Source organism: Podarcis melisellensis, assembly GCF_964234715.1.
Source record: "Podarcis melisellensis genome assembly, chromosome: 2".
In the NCBI taxonomy this organism is placed as follows: Eukaryota; Metazoa; Chordata; class Lepidosauria; order Squamata; family Lacertidae; genus Podarcis; species Podarcis melisellensis.
This window is the reverse complement of record NC_138529.1, coordinates 80,969,786-80,983,545: the sequence shown is the minus strand read 5'-3', so window position 1 is coordinate 80,983,545 and position 13,760 is coordinate 80,969,786. Positions and strand designations below refer to the sequence as shown.

General features: G+C 42.8%; 1 protein-coding gene across 10 annotated transcripts in view; it reads left to right on the top strand.

Annotated features, from left to right (window-relative positions):
- Positions 1-777: 777 nt before the first annotated feature.
- Positions 778-13,760, top strand: part of ERC2 (ELKS/RAB6-interacting/CAST family member 2) — a 518,559-nt gene continuing 505,576 nt past the window's right edge. For all 10 annotated transcript variants that reach the window (XR_014165505.1, XR_014165506.1, XR_014165507.1 and 7 more), the window contains exon 1: positions 778-1,064. The gene's annotated coding sequence lies outside the window, so the exon portion shown is untranslated. The remainder of the gene's footprint in view (positions 1,065-13,760) is intronic.

Sequence of the window (13,760 nt, the reverse complement as noted above, 5' to 3'; positions counted from 1 at the left end):
TTCTGGAGCAAGTGTCTGAAATAAATTACCCCCAGTACGTTCTGTATAGCTCTATTAAGGCCAATCAGCTGTTGCTGTTAATAAATAATAATAATCAGTGCTTTTTTCTTTCTTATTCTAGAAAAAGAGTGCTGGTACTCACCAATAAATTTTTACAGTAAGTGCCACGCTTTTAACATTTGGGAGGGACAAGGTGTGGGTACTGTGTACCTTGAATACCCCGGGAATTCAGCCCTGATGATGATGATGATACCTTGATAACGGGGATGCCTAGGAGCCTGTGTTTAATTATATTAGCACATTTATACGAAATGTGCATCCATTATGAAAACAGTCATACATATAAATAAACCAGACCTTGGAGGCTACGTTTTGGGCATATGTTTGCAAGCACGTGCGTCCACCTATTTCTGCCAAGGTGAGCTGGCCTTGCGCCACTATTTTCAATCCATCCTCGGTTGGCCACCGTTCGCCTTGAAGGCGTGCGAGCAATTGGGCTGCGCGCGAACCTGAGCATCTCTGGAGCGGGTAGGGCGCCTCCCGCCAAGCCTCGGGCAGCAGGGTGTCAGCTCTTTCCCTCCCATCTCCGGGCTTGCAGAGCGCAAAGGGAGATGCCGGGCGCCGGGGCGAAAGAAGGCAAGCCTTTGGAGCGTTGCTGCTGCTGCTGCTGCTTTTGCTGCTGGAGGTCCGGTTTGCAGCCGGCCCCTTCCGAGGAAGCTCGCTGCTGCCCCCGGCGGAGAGCGCGAGGCGCGCAGGCAGCTCCTCGGGAATGCTGGGAATGTTGAGTCAGGGACTGGCGAGGCAGGGAGTCGGGCTGGCGGCTGGTTGAAGGGAGCCTGGGCGCGAGGGGCAGGAGGGAAGCGGCGGCGGCGGCGGCTGGGGGAACTACGGGAGCCTCTCCCGACTGCAGCAGGTCCCTCCTCCTCCTCTCGCCTCGTACCTGTTCCCCCGGCTCCTCTCGCCGCGCCGCCTCTCTCCCCGCTGCAATGGGCTGTCGGCGAGGCAGGATGCTGTGAGATCCATGTGAGGCGGACGCGAGAGAGACGGATGCAATGATTGGGAAGGTGAGGGGCTCCAGCGCGGATATGGCCGGGGTGGATTTGGGTGCATCCATTTGGACGCACACGAATTGTGCCTTGGGCGTTTCAAAGCATCGAAGGGTCGGCAAGGGCGGGCTGGGGGGGGGGGAATGAGAGAGTCCAAGGTGGGGGGAGGCTTTCCTTGGAAAGCCTTTGCTCTGTGATAAACGCCCGGTGATACATTTGCCCGAGCTGGCATCTCGCTCCCGCGGAAGCACCGACGCTTGCAATTTCTCCTAGAAAACAGCCATGCAGTTGCCAGGGCGGGTTTGTGTGTGAGCGAGAGCGAGACCCATGGAGAATTACTATCCTGTCCAACGCCGCCTTTGCACGGGCTTGGTAAGACTCGGAAACGGCGGGCTTTGGAATAAGAGTTGACATACGTTGTGCATAGCTTTGGGGTTTTTATAAAAACAAATGTTAAGGGGAAGAGGCTTCCTTCTTCCCCAGCAAGCCGCCCCGCCTCGCGCTTGCAAGGAGGAGGATTCCCAGGAAGAAACGAGGATATTATATTAGCAGTTATATAATAAACCGAGGCAATACGGACCTTTGTACATTTTAGTATGCTCTGGGGTTGAAAGATTATTTGGGGCGGCTGTAAGATCAGGATACCTAATGTGTAACCTGCACAGATTTGAATGGCACGCATGTCTTGCATTAGTGTGTGTGTGTATCTATATCTATATCTGTAGCGCAAATATCTGTAGTAATAATGTGGTGGAGGAGCCCCCCCCCTCCCCGTTTTATTAGTGTGTGATTGATTTCTAGGCGGCTACCTGCTAAGCCTAGGATGGATGGAGGGGGATCTACTCCCTTAGCTGCGAATTTCCGTTTTGATAGACAAGCCGCAGGGCCACTTGCATTGGCAGGAACGGGCTCCTGGCTGTGAGCTCAGCCAATCGGTGCGGCTGGGGGGGAGGGCAAGTCCTCTTGTCAGGGTTAGTTTCCTGCTTGGCTTTTTAAATCAGTGGTCTCACTTAAGCGTTTGTTTGGTGTCTTCCCCTCCCTCCCCTTTTCTCCACCGCAGTGAAAGAAAGGGGGGAGGATTCCCCCTGCCTCTCTCCACTCGGTCACCATTGACTCCCCTGCCCTTTGTGATTCAGAGGGTGATGGAGAGGCACCTTCCGTGAAAGATCATTTGTGGCGGTGCCCTTCCTCTTTTGGAGGGGTGGAAAGGGTGATGGAGAGACTTATTCTGCATTCCAAAAAAGAAGCAAGTGTGGCAAAGATTTATCACCCACTGGTTTGCTCTTCTTTATCTTCCTAAGGAGCAGATAGTCTCTCCCTTCACACCCCCAGGTTCTCTAGGTCCTTAGTTCTCAACTTTTTGAGATCCACCTTTAACTGAATCATTAATTTAGGGACCCATTTTTTCTTTTTCTTTTACTGCATATTTGTTTGATGGTAATGCTTCTGTTGGTGACACACCTTAAATCAGCCTGCAACCCAGTAATGGGCCCTTACTGACACCAGGTCAAGACCAGTGCTTTCCTTTTGGCTCTCTCTAGTAGTTAAATGGAACGACCTCAGGTAACCTAATCCCCAGTTTTCTTCTCTCCCAGCCGCTCTGGGTCCTGTGCTGTCTGAAGGGAGAATGTCCCTGGCTAACACAGAGTGCAGCCCACAGAAGAGGTCCTACCACACAAGGGGTTAATTATTTCCGCTGAAAGATGACACACTTTGGTCTCAAAAGAAGGACTTGCCAATGACTGAGAGAAGGTCCAGCCAATTTCTTTGTGCCGTTTCACTTGTGCTATTCCTTCATTTGGTAGTAAAGCGTTTTCTCGGTTCTCATTCATCCACATACAGAGAAAGATGCATCTAGCAATGGTCTTGATGTTCTATTCATACACTTACCTTTATAGTATAGGTCACATCTGTCAAAATATGCAACAATACCTTGGCCTTTGGCCCATCCCGTTTTAAAGATGCACAGTGCCAGAAACTGACCTGGATACATTTAGACATTGCCATCTTTCCACTCCTGAAAATGTTCAGATGGATTTTATACTTGCAGACAGAGAGCACACATATACAGTGGTACCTTGGGTTGCAGACGCTTCAGGTTACAGATGCTTCAAGTTACAGACTCCGCTAACCCAGAAATAGTACCTTGGGTTGAGAACTTTGCTTCAGGATGAGAACAGAAATCGCGCTGCGGCGGCAGTGGGAGGCCCCATTAGCTAAAGTGCTACCTCAGGTTAAGGACAGTTTCAGGTTAAGAATGGACCTCCAGAACGAATTAAATTCTTAACTCGAGGTACCACTGTACACACTTTTGTACAGCTTGTGCTTTCTAAATGAATGTGGTGGTGATGGTTTTGGAACTATGCTGTAATCTGACAAATGCACCATGGTATTTCCTACACATGCCACATCCAAGTTCTATTGCCAAGAGGGCTTTCACACACATTACCCTGGAGTTCATAGTCTAAAAAGTAGGGTGCATTTTTTAGCAAGTTGTTGCAGATGCCTAAAAAATTCTGCAATTTCTTGTTGATAGGAAAATCCAATATATGCACAAACACTCATCTCAAACAGAACATGATTAATAGTTGTTTCCCCAGTGTCCTTCTCTTTGTTTCTGTAGCGATATCTCCCTTAACAGAGCAACCGTAGAGTCTTTATTTGATTCATCAATGTACTTATCTTTTCCTCTCCAAAGTCAAAAGTATTCTTTTCTGTATCAAAACCTTAAAATCTTATCCATGCTCTGGCAGTTTTGCATCTATACTACTGGATTGTCCTCATCGTTGGCTGTCTCTCCCCCTACTGTTACTTTCCTCTCCAATATGTTCAAAAAGACTTTCTAATCAAATCTTTCTTTTATTTCACCGTGATTGTACTAATGTTCTTAAATCTCTATATTGGCTTTCTCACATATATTCCAGTTTTTTAAAATGTCTAGCCACTGACTACACTTCCCCTAACATCATTTCTTGCTTCTACTAGTTTATTAAAACTCCTCCCCTGTCTGCCTTCTTCTACTCCAGTCTCATGCTATACTCAGAAATAACTTTGCCATCTTTTATAAATTATCCCTCTTCAAGTAGCTCTACAACTTCACATTAGTATAGCTTTTCTGGTATCATCCATAGCCTTTCCTTACCTTTCCCCCTATAGCCATTAGCTGCATCTGTCATCTTTCTTCATTATTGCATCCTGATCCCACTGTTAATTCTACACCCTTCTCTTAAATGATTTGTGTGAATACAAAATATTTGCCTTTGGGTGTACACATTCAATAACATGTCATGCTTTACATACAGCAGTGAAAACAGGATATTAATTTCCACCTGTAGTTCTTGTGGCTTAAAGAACAAGATATTTGTGGAAATTGTGTGTGTGTGTGTGTAAAGATTATGTGGTATAAGTGTACACATGGACACATTAAAAGATACAAAGGACTTAGAATTAATGAGGAGACATAATATATTACAATGGAACATACACAGGTTGTATATATATTAAAAATCATTGGATCATTAGATTTTTGTAAAATAAAATGGAGAGAATGGTTTGTACTCTCTGGATCATTAGATTTAATTGTTTTTAAAATGTGAATGTCTGTAAAACACAAATATTTCAGTGGAAACATAATTGAAAGGGAAAAAACAACCCCTCTCAGGATAATCTGAGATGCGTATCTTAGTGCTTGTGAGTTTACCAATGGGATACCAGCATGCCAGATTTGATTAGCTAAGTTTTCTCTTTGTGCAAATGGTGGAGTTTGATGGGTTATGTTAAAAATAAAATAAAATAAAAAAGGTGGGATCCATAGTTTTGTTCAGGGCTTGCAGATTGTGGTTGACGAAATTCAGCCTTCAAGGCTGGGAGATAAAAATGCAGGTATTCACACAGGGAACAGCAAAGAGAAATAATCTTCTCTCAAAATCTCAAGAAGTGACAATGGCACAATGACTAGATGCCCTATAAGCTGCATTGGAAAAATTACCTTCTGTTGCTGCAAAGATCAGCTGAATTTTAAGTAATTCAAAAAGAAGTGTGTTCTCTCCACATTTTGAAACTATCAGCTATGTAACAGCTGATGAATCTGTTAGGAGTAGCATTACAGTGGTTCTAGGGATGGGTTCATGCAAATATGTTTCTATTAACCTTAATGTTGTTTTCTTGTCCTTGTGGAAATGCTGTTTGAGCTTTGGAATGCTTAACCTTTTAGCAGTAGAGACATATTTCTTCTTGTCTTGATTACTGCAGGATTTGTTTTGCTTATCAATGCTTTTTGGCTATCTTTTTTATTTTTAATGTAGTTAAATACACCAAAGTTAACTTTTCTGAGGCTAGCAAAATGTAAAAAGAAAAGAAAGAACAGGCAGAAATGTTACACACGCACACACAGAGTATAGGGTTGCAACATTGGCTGATATGTTCCAATTTAGAGAAGATGCAGGGTGATACTCAATGGAGATCCCATTGTGTCTGCTGGCACAGTTTTAGATAATTTAATTTGTGAAAATTAATTGAGCTTAAGCATTTTAAAAAGCATTTCTAAAGGTGGAGGAAAAGTGATGGAGGTGAAATTTTTGTTGTCTGATCATTTGCTCACATCAGAGAGCATTGAAGTAGGATTACTGTCTCTTCCTCTCTCTGAAGCACTGATTTTAATGATTAAGAACCAAGAAATTAAGTACAAATTGGAACAAGACATTATGTTTGGTGCAACACACAATACTACCAGCAGGGCTTAAGAAGATGAATGCTTGTGAATTCAAAATTGCTGTATCCTCTCAGTAATTTATCTTAGCAGGTACTTTATCTGCATGTGACTTATAATGGTGGTTTTGTGTGGCGGGATGCTATAAATGGAGAGAATTTGTTGTCACAGTGCTGAGTCACTGAAGAAGACAGTAGTTTGCTTGACACTGCTGACCGGAGGAGATGCCATCCATTAATTTCAGTATTATCAACCTGTGTTCTTGGTTTGAGTGAGACATAGTTTGCTGCCTGGGGTGGAATAGTAAATGGTGCTCCTATTTCCCAAGTCAGTGTGCATATTACTCCAGGCTAACCAAGTTAATGTTGGTGCAACACAAAATCTCACAAGTGCCTCTCCCTGGAAGTAAACTTACAATTAAAATACATTAACTATTTGTTGCCCTTTCATGACATCTAAAATCAACAGCTTGAGGCAGCTGTCTGACTGTGCTCAAACTGCATGTGACCAGGGTTAATGTTCTTGCAACTAGACCAAAATGTCAATTTCTGAATGCCAGGTTTTGCTAGTTCTCAGGTCTGCGAGGTGGGGAGACAGCCTGTCCTGGCAGAGTTCCTCTTCTCTGGAAGGAGCAGGTACACTGTTCAGTTGTGCTACTGGTTTCAGCACAGAAACTGGAGTCTCATGTGGCCTCAGTGGCTAGGCGTGCTTTGTTTTCAGCTATGGCTGGTTCACCAGCTATGGCCTCTTTTGGATAGAAATGACTCAACCACTGTACTTCATGCTTTGGTAACTTCCAGACTGGATTGTTGCAATGCACTCTACATGGGGCTGCCCTTGAAGATGATTTGGAAGCTTTAATTGGGAGAAAATGCACTGACCAAATTTATGGCTAGGGTTCCATTTTGATCTCACATAAGCTGTTTTAAAACAGCTGCATTGGTTGCCAGCTTGTTTCCAGGATTAATTCAAAGTGCTCATGTTAAAGTCCTAAATAGCTTAGGTCCCAAATTCTGAAAGACCATTTCCTTCCCTAGAAGAAGAAGAGTTTGGATTTGATATCCTGCCTTCCACTCACTTTAAGGAGTCTCAAAGCGGCTAACATTCTCCTTTCCCTTCCTCCCCCACAACAAACACTCTGTGAGGTGAGTGGGGCTGAGAGACTTCAAAGAAGTGTGACTAGCCCAAAGTCACCCAGCAGCTGCATGTGGAGGAGCGGGGACCCAAACCCGGTTCCCCAGATTACAAGACTACCGCTCTTAACCACTACACCACACTGGCTCTCAAGACTGGCCCTAAAGACCCTCTCAGGTGTTAAGATTGACAGAGGGGACTCTCCTGGTAGTTCTGCCACCCTCAGAAGCTCAGGCAGTGGTGGTCTAAGAGAGGACATTCGGTGTGACAACCGCAAACTTTTGTAACTCCCTCCCCATAGAGGTGTGCCTGTCAACTTACAGTTTTTGGAGATTGCTGAAGATGTACCTCTTTACCCTGACCTTTGACATGTGAGAAATATATTTTCCGGACTGCTCATGGATCTCAATCTCACATTATGTTTGAGATGGAGTCCTAAGAGTTTTACCTTGGAAGTCGTCTGAAAAGGTTGAGGGCAGGGTGATGTTGCTAAGAAAAGTGCTATTCAGTATGAAAGCCAAGATACATTTTGGCTCCAGAAACACTGAGCAGTTTCCACATTATGTTTCACAAACAGAGCATAAGTATCAGTGATGGATTTTCAAGTGGACAACACACTGGCTTGTTTTACCTTCCCACCTGCCGAACATCTGGGTCTTTTACAGTTTCTTTACTTTACTTGCTGCATAACTTTCATCACAGATTTGTTTTTATCTGTCTCTCTCTCTTCTTCATTCTGTAATAATGCCTTTACTTGTTTGCTAAAGCTACCCTCCTTTTCTCCTCTTACTTTCATTGGTATGGCCATGAAACGCTTAATTAGGGGATTGTGGATTTCTCCAGCTCTGCTAAGTGCCACCATGACCTAACAGTTATTTGGTTAAGAAAGTCTATCTGCTCCTCTTTATATCACCTGGTTTGTTGGGTGGGGAAATAGCACTTCCTTGATAACAATCTATTATCTATTTATCACTGCTTTTGATAAAAGAGGAAAAGAAGTCTGTCTTCTCTATCCCAAAATGTCTGATTTTGTCTTTATAGGCCTAATTTGCTGATTATTTTTTCAGCAGTGACAGCAACAGATGAAGTTGAAAAAGTAGATCATGCAGGTTCAAGAAAAGCATCAGTTGGAGTTGTGATAGTGAATGAAACTGATTTGAAAAGGAGTAATTTATTCCCCTTAACCATACCCAGTGAGGCTAGATGAATTCTTATACTCTATATGACATGGATTTGGAGCCTGTGGCCTTGTTGGACTGCAACTCTTATCATCCCTGCCCATTGGCCATTCTGGCTGGGGCTGATGGGAGTGGAAGTCCAACCACACCTAGAGGCCTTCAGCTTCCCCTTCCCCTTTCTATGGTCTGTTTTACTTTCGATGGCTGATGCTGGAGGCCACTTCATGGCAAATTTCACCATGTCCTGTATAAAGCTGGTTGTGTGTATGGGGGTGCCATAGCAGACTTAAGTGGAAGTTTGCAGTGCCACAGATAAAATAGCTGAGTTCTCTTGTGGGTCACTGCACATGAATGACTTAACCATGAGGGACAGCTTAACTGTCATGTGAAATAACATGTGAACAGACCATATATCATTTGTTCAATAAGAAAGAAAGAAAGAAAGAAAGAAAGAAAGAAAGAAAGAAAGAAAGAAAGAGAAAAACTATAGGAAGAGTGAAAGTATTCAGTATTCAGTATTCAGTATTCAGATACTTCAGTATTCAGAAGCAGCATATTGAGCCAGAATACCAGTAATTCCTATGAAAAGCAGCATCTATTTCCTCCCAGCACTTCCCCCCTACTTTATACTGTGGTTTGTTATGCACTTTGTTACATTCCTCACTTAAGGGTGGATTTTAAAATCCTTTAATGAGGAACAGTGTTTTATTACTTCCATTTTAAATGCACCTATAAAGTCTTGGGTTGATTTAGGCATTGGAAGATCTATTGCTATATGTACTGTTCCATTGGTCTTCAGCTGATGAGCCCACATTTAGTTGTGATTCTACCTCAGGTGATTCCACTTCAGGTTATAACCTCCTTTCTAGTTTTCTGGTGCTGCTGTTTTGGGTAAGTAAGTAAGTAAATAAATAAATAAATAAATAAATAAATAAATAAAGCTGAAAGATGGGAGAGAGAGTAGGGTGTAAGAAGACAGAGAAATGTAAAAGAAGATGAACACATTCAACAACAAATTAAAAGTGGGTCCCATGCTGCAGGTAGGATCCTGGATCTTTATAGTTTGCTGATCACTGTGCTGTTCTGCATATTATTTTGCTTTAGAGTATAATGCCTATTCTAAGCAACTTTATTGTTGTTGTTTAATTGTTAAGGTTGGTTAAAGCTTGAAATCACATCTGATATCACAAGTGAGACTCTCACTTTGTGTGTAAAAGAATTGTTCTGAGTCTTGGTTGCATGCAAAGTCTGGAAAGAACTTAATTTAAGTAGACCTTTGGTTTTTATATACTTGATGTTTTAATTTGATAGCCATAAGCAAATCAGCAACAATAATGAAAATACCAATATATCCATTTGTTGTTCCTGCATCTTGGGGACTGTGGGGTGTTTGCAATGTTAGTTCTGCTCAGAGTAGACCCATTGGGATTAATAGCCATTACTAGTACTCTGATGTCCGTATTACATCAAATGACCCAAGCTGTTGTAACTGTTGACATTTTACTGAAAATCCTATAAGAATTCTGTAAATGCCACCTACTTTTCAGCTGCACACAAATGAATGCTGACAGTCACATTTAGATGACTGTCAGCATCTATTGATGTATTTCTCACTTTTAGGCTTTTGCAAAATGTGTCTGGGATTATCAAGGTTCACATGTAAATTACTGGTTTTGGTGTGCTTTGACATTCTCCTGTAAAATATTCTGGGTCATATCTGGTGTTACTTTTACTCACAGCAGGCCCACTGAAATTAGTGGGCATGGCCAGCTTAGGTCTAGTAATTATGAGTCTAACTTAGTTTGATGCAGTCCACTGCCTATCTTATTTCGGTCTGTATATGTTCCTGTTTTGTACCAAATAGCGGAGCTAATGATCCAAATATACCCAGCCGACTGGTGCCATAGATGGCACCCAGTGAAATGTCATCACACATGTAAAGAAAGAAAGAACCCGCCCACATAATGTGCTTCAGTTTGTCCACAGTTGGATTGCATATTTTATACTGGATTTTCTTCCAAATCATAGTTTAGCTTTAAAAGGCAAATGGTAGCACTACTGTATGTTGAATTTTGAATGTTTGTTTGCTTCTGGGCATGTACCAGCTGGGTTTTTTTTGCATGTGTTTTATGTGCAGTTTTTCCCAACACTGAAGCAAATGGAGAAGACCTCACTTGCCTTACGCTCCATGTGTACATTTTGGAACTTCCATATGCACATGGGAGCTCCTGGATTGTGGCTATGCTAAATGCGCACAAATAGCCAAATTGAATACAGTGTTGACATAGGACTTTCTAAGTGTATTATCATTTAGAAGTGTTTGATGATTAAGCAATATATAAATATATCTGATAAAAAGAATAAATAAATATACTTTGGCCCGACACTGCTTGTTGGGGCTGATGTTTTCTTGTAAGCCTGTCATTGCTTCATTCTTCATGGTTTGGTTTTGCACTGAGGCAACTGCTGACCAGCATCCCAGCAGCTGCGTCTTCTCTCTGTCCCTGCACACCACCATTAAGCTGTTAGGTTGGAATTCCATGTTACATGAGAACCACGCCTTAGGTGATAATTCAGGGACAGCATGGCGACAGATGGATAGGTAGAGACCAAACTGTAATGTCTGTTTTGTAGAACATCACCTTTAGTAATAGTGTCTGCTTTCAGCAGTTTGAGGAGTACACTGACTGATGATTTACTGGATTATCAGCAGTGCTTCCTGCACCACCAGGGTTCCTTGGGGACTCCAGTCCAGAGCTGAGAGCCATTCATTTTCTAAGTCTTGATGAGAAAGCGGCTAGAGAGGGTATAGCTGTGAGCAGCGCTCCACGTACATACATCCTTGCCAGCAAACCGCAATTGCCAGTTGAATTTTGTTTTGTAATTTTGCATTGTTTTTGTTGACGTGTTGGATTACCATATCACCTTGCAATTTAATTTTATATTTTATTGTTTGCCCCGTGAGCTGCCCTGAGAACGTGTGCTGATGGGCTACCCTGTAAATCTAATAATAGTGCAGTCTCATTTGCATCCGGATTGGTATATAAAATTAAGCACCATTTTAACTTTAGAAGTAAATAAATAAAAAGACATGCAGTTTTGTATATATTGGGTAATCCAGAGGAATGTAGATTTGTGTTACAAAGATTGCTTAACGAAATTTGTATAGCCTGTATGCCTCTCTCTGCTCATATCACTGCTGTTTCCTGACTTCTGTTCATTCCCCCACTCCTGGAGTGGACGGCTCCCTAAAGCACCTGTATTGAACTTGGAGCAGCTGCTTTATTTAGCAAGGAACTGAGAAGTGACATATAACAAGGACTGCAGTAATTAAAATAAATGCACGCAAAATAACAAACAATATCAAACAGTTGCTGTAAACTGTGTCAGTTACTTCCTTGAATGAGTATCTGGAATCAGTAATGGGCAAAAACATAAATTCATTTGTGATAGCGGGGAACTTAAGGGACTATCGAGTTGGGAGAATGTATATTCTGGGTGAGTTCACACTGCCATAATGAGCAGGTTCACGGTTGGAAAGGGGTGGGGTATATATCCTTGTGGTGTACCATTTTGAACCTGGGAATTCCTGCACCAATTGATTTTTTACTAGAATGTTTTATTTTATTTTTTTAAGAAAAGGGGAGTTCAGTTTACAGAATATTACCCTGGCCAAGGTACAGTGGTACCTCGGGTTACAGACGCTTCAGGTTATATACGCTTCAGGTTACAGACTCCGCTAACCCAGAAATGGTACCTCAGGTTAAGAACTTTGCTTTAGGATGAGAACAGAAATTGCACAGCGGCGGTGCGGCGGCAGCAGGAGGCCCCATTAGCTAAAGTGAAGTTCAGAATGGACCTCCGGAATGAATTAAGTTCTTGACCTGAGGTACCACTGTACTCTCAATGACCGTTTAACTGAGAATAAAGTATTAAAATGTTCAGCTCATGAGCATATGTCAACAGTGGCTGCTGGCTAGCTTCGAGTGCCTGTTCTGATAAATGCAGATGACTCTGGCACAAAATCAGTGCATAAGCTCGCAGTTGTGGTGTTTTGCATTCCAAACACATTAAGAATTTTAGGACAAGGAAGTTTTTATTCAAATACATCAATTATTCTGAGCTAGGGAAACTCCTACTCTGAGCCCATTATTTTTTAATAGGAATAGCCTTTTGGATCAGGCCAATGGCCCTTCTAGCCCAGCATCCTGCTCTCACAGTAGCCAGTCAGGTGCATGCGGGAAGCACAGAATCGGGACCAAAGTACAACAACAGTCCTGCAGTTTCCAGCAACTAGTATTCAAAAGTATTAAAAGGTAAAGGGCCCCTGGACGGTTAAGTCCAGTCAAAGGCGACTATGGGGTGCGGCACTCATCTCGCTTTCACGCCGAGGGAGCCGGTGTTTGCTCACAGACAGCTTTCTGGGTCATGTGAACAGCATGACTAAACTGCTTCTGGTGCAATGGAACACCGTGACGGAAACCAGAGTGCACAGAAACACCACTTACCTTCCTGCCGCAGTGCTACCTATTTATCTACTTGCACTGGTATGCTTTTGAACTGCTAGTTTGGCAGGAGCTGGAAACAGAGCAACAGCAGCTCATCCCGTCTTGGGATTTTGAACTGCCAACCTTCTGATCGGCAAGCCCAAGAGGCTCAAAGGATTAGACCACAGCGCCACCCACGTCCCTTCAGAAGCATTACTGCTCCCGACTGTGGAGGCAGAACATAGCCATTCTCCATAACAAAATATCAGCAGTACCTAAAATATGCCAAGCTTTCTCCCCATATAGCATAAAATATTTGTGTGTTTTTTCCATCTGGGAAAAAGGTTTTTTTCTTGTCGCCAAGTAATAAGCGATTAAAGGCATCTTGGCAGAAAGTATGAAATAATAAGAAATTTCTGTGATGGACTTTATTAGTTTCAGGTCTTGAAATGGAAATGCAAAGCTGCATGCATTACACAGCTTGAGCATAATCCGCCCCTTTGTTTACATGTGTCGATGGCATGATGTGGAGGCCTCTGAGCAGATGTGACTGCTGCCATATCGTGCCTCCATCGCATCAGAAGCTGTATTGTACACCAATATGTCTTACTGCAACAAAAGAGACTCGTCCCCACCCAACAAGGGGATATAACTGCCCAGTCCCTAGTTGGACCAAGCTTACTACAGCCAGTAGGTACACTGGCCATAGGAAGGTGAGAAGATGATGGGGAGATCTGTGTAGAGACATCCCTATGTGAGACGACCCCACAACTCATAGTGTATGTGTGTGTTGGGCAGTGAGGGAACATGATGAGGCCAGCTAGGCGTTCAGTGGCCTCCTGGGTTCTGTGATTCCATATAGTTTGTTTTAATGGGCATATTGCTAGTATTGTATTCTGTACCAAACAATGTTTCTTTCCACTTTATGCATCTTGGGAAGTAGCCTATGAAAGCTGATGCCACAATAAATGAAAGTGTCACTCTTTTTGCATCACCATCCTAACAGAAGCACTCGGTGGTCTAGATCAGCTGCTTTCTCTGTTAACAGCAAATATCCAACAGTGTTGTGAATGTTGACATTTACAGGTGAATACTGACATTCCCGTAAGAATTTTGGAAGTGCCACCCATGTTTCAGCTACACACAAATGAATGCTGACAATCTTATTTAGATGACTGTCAGCATCCACTGATGTATCAGTGAGTTT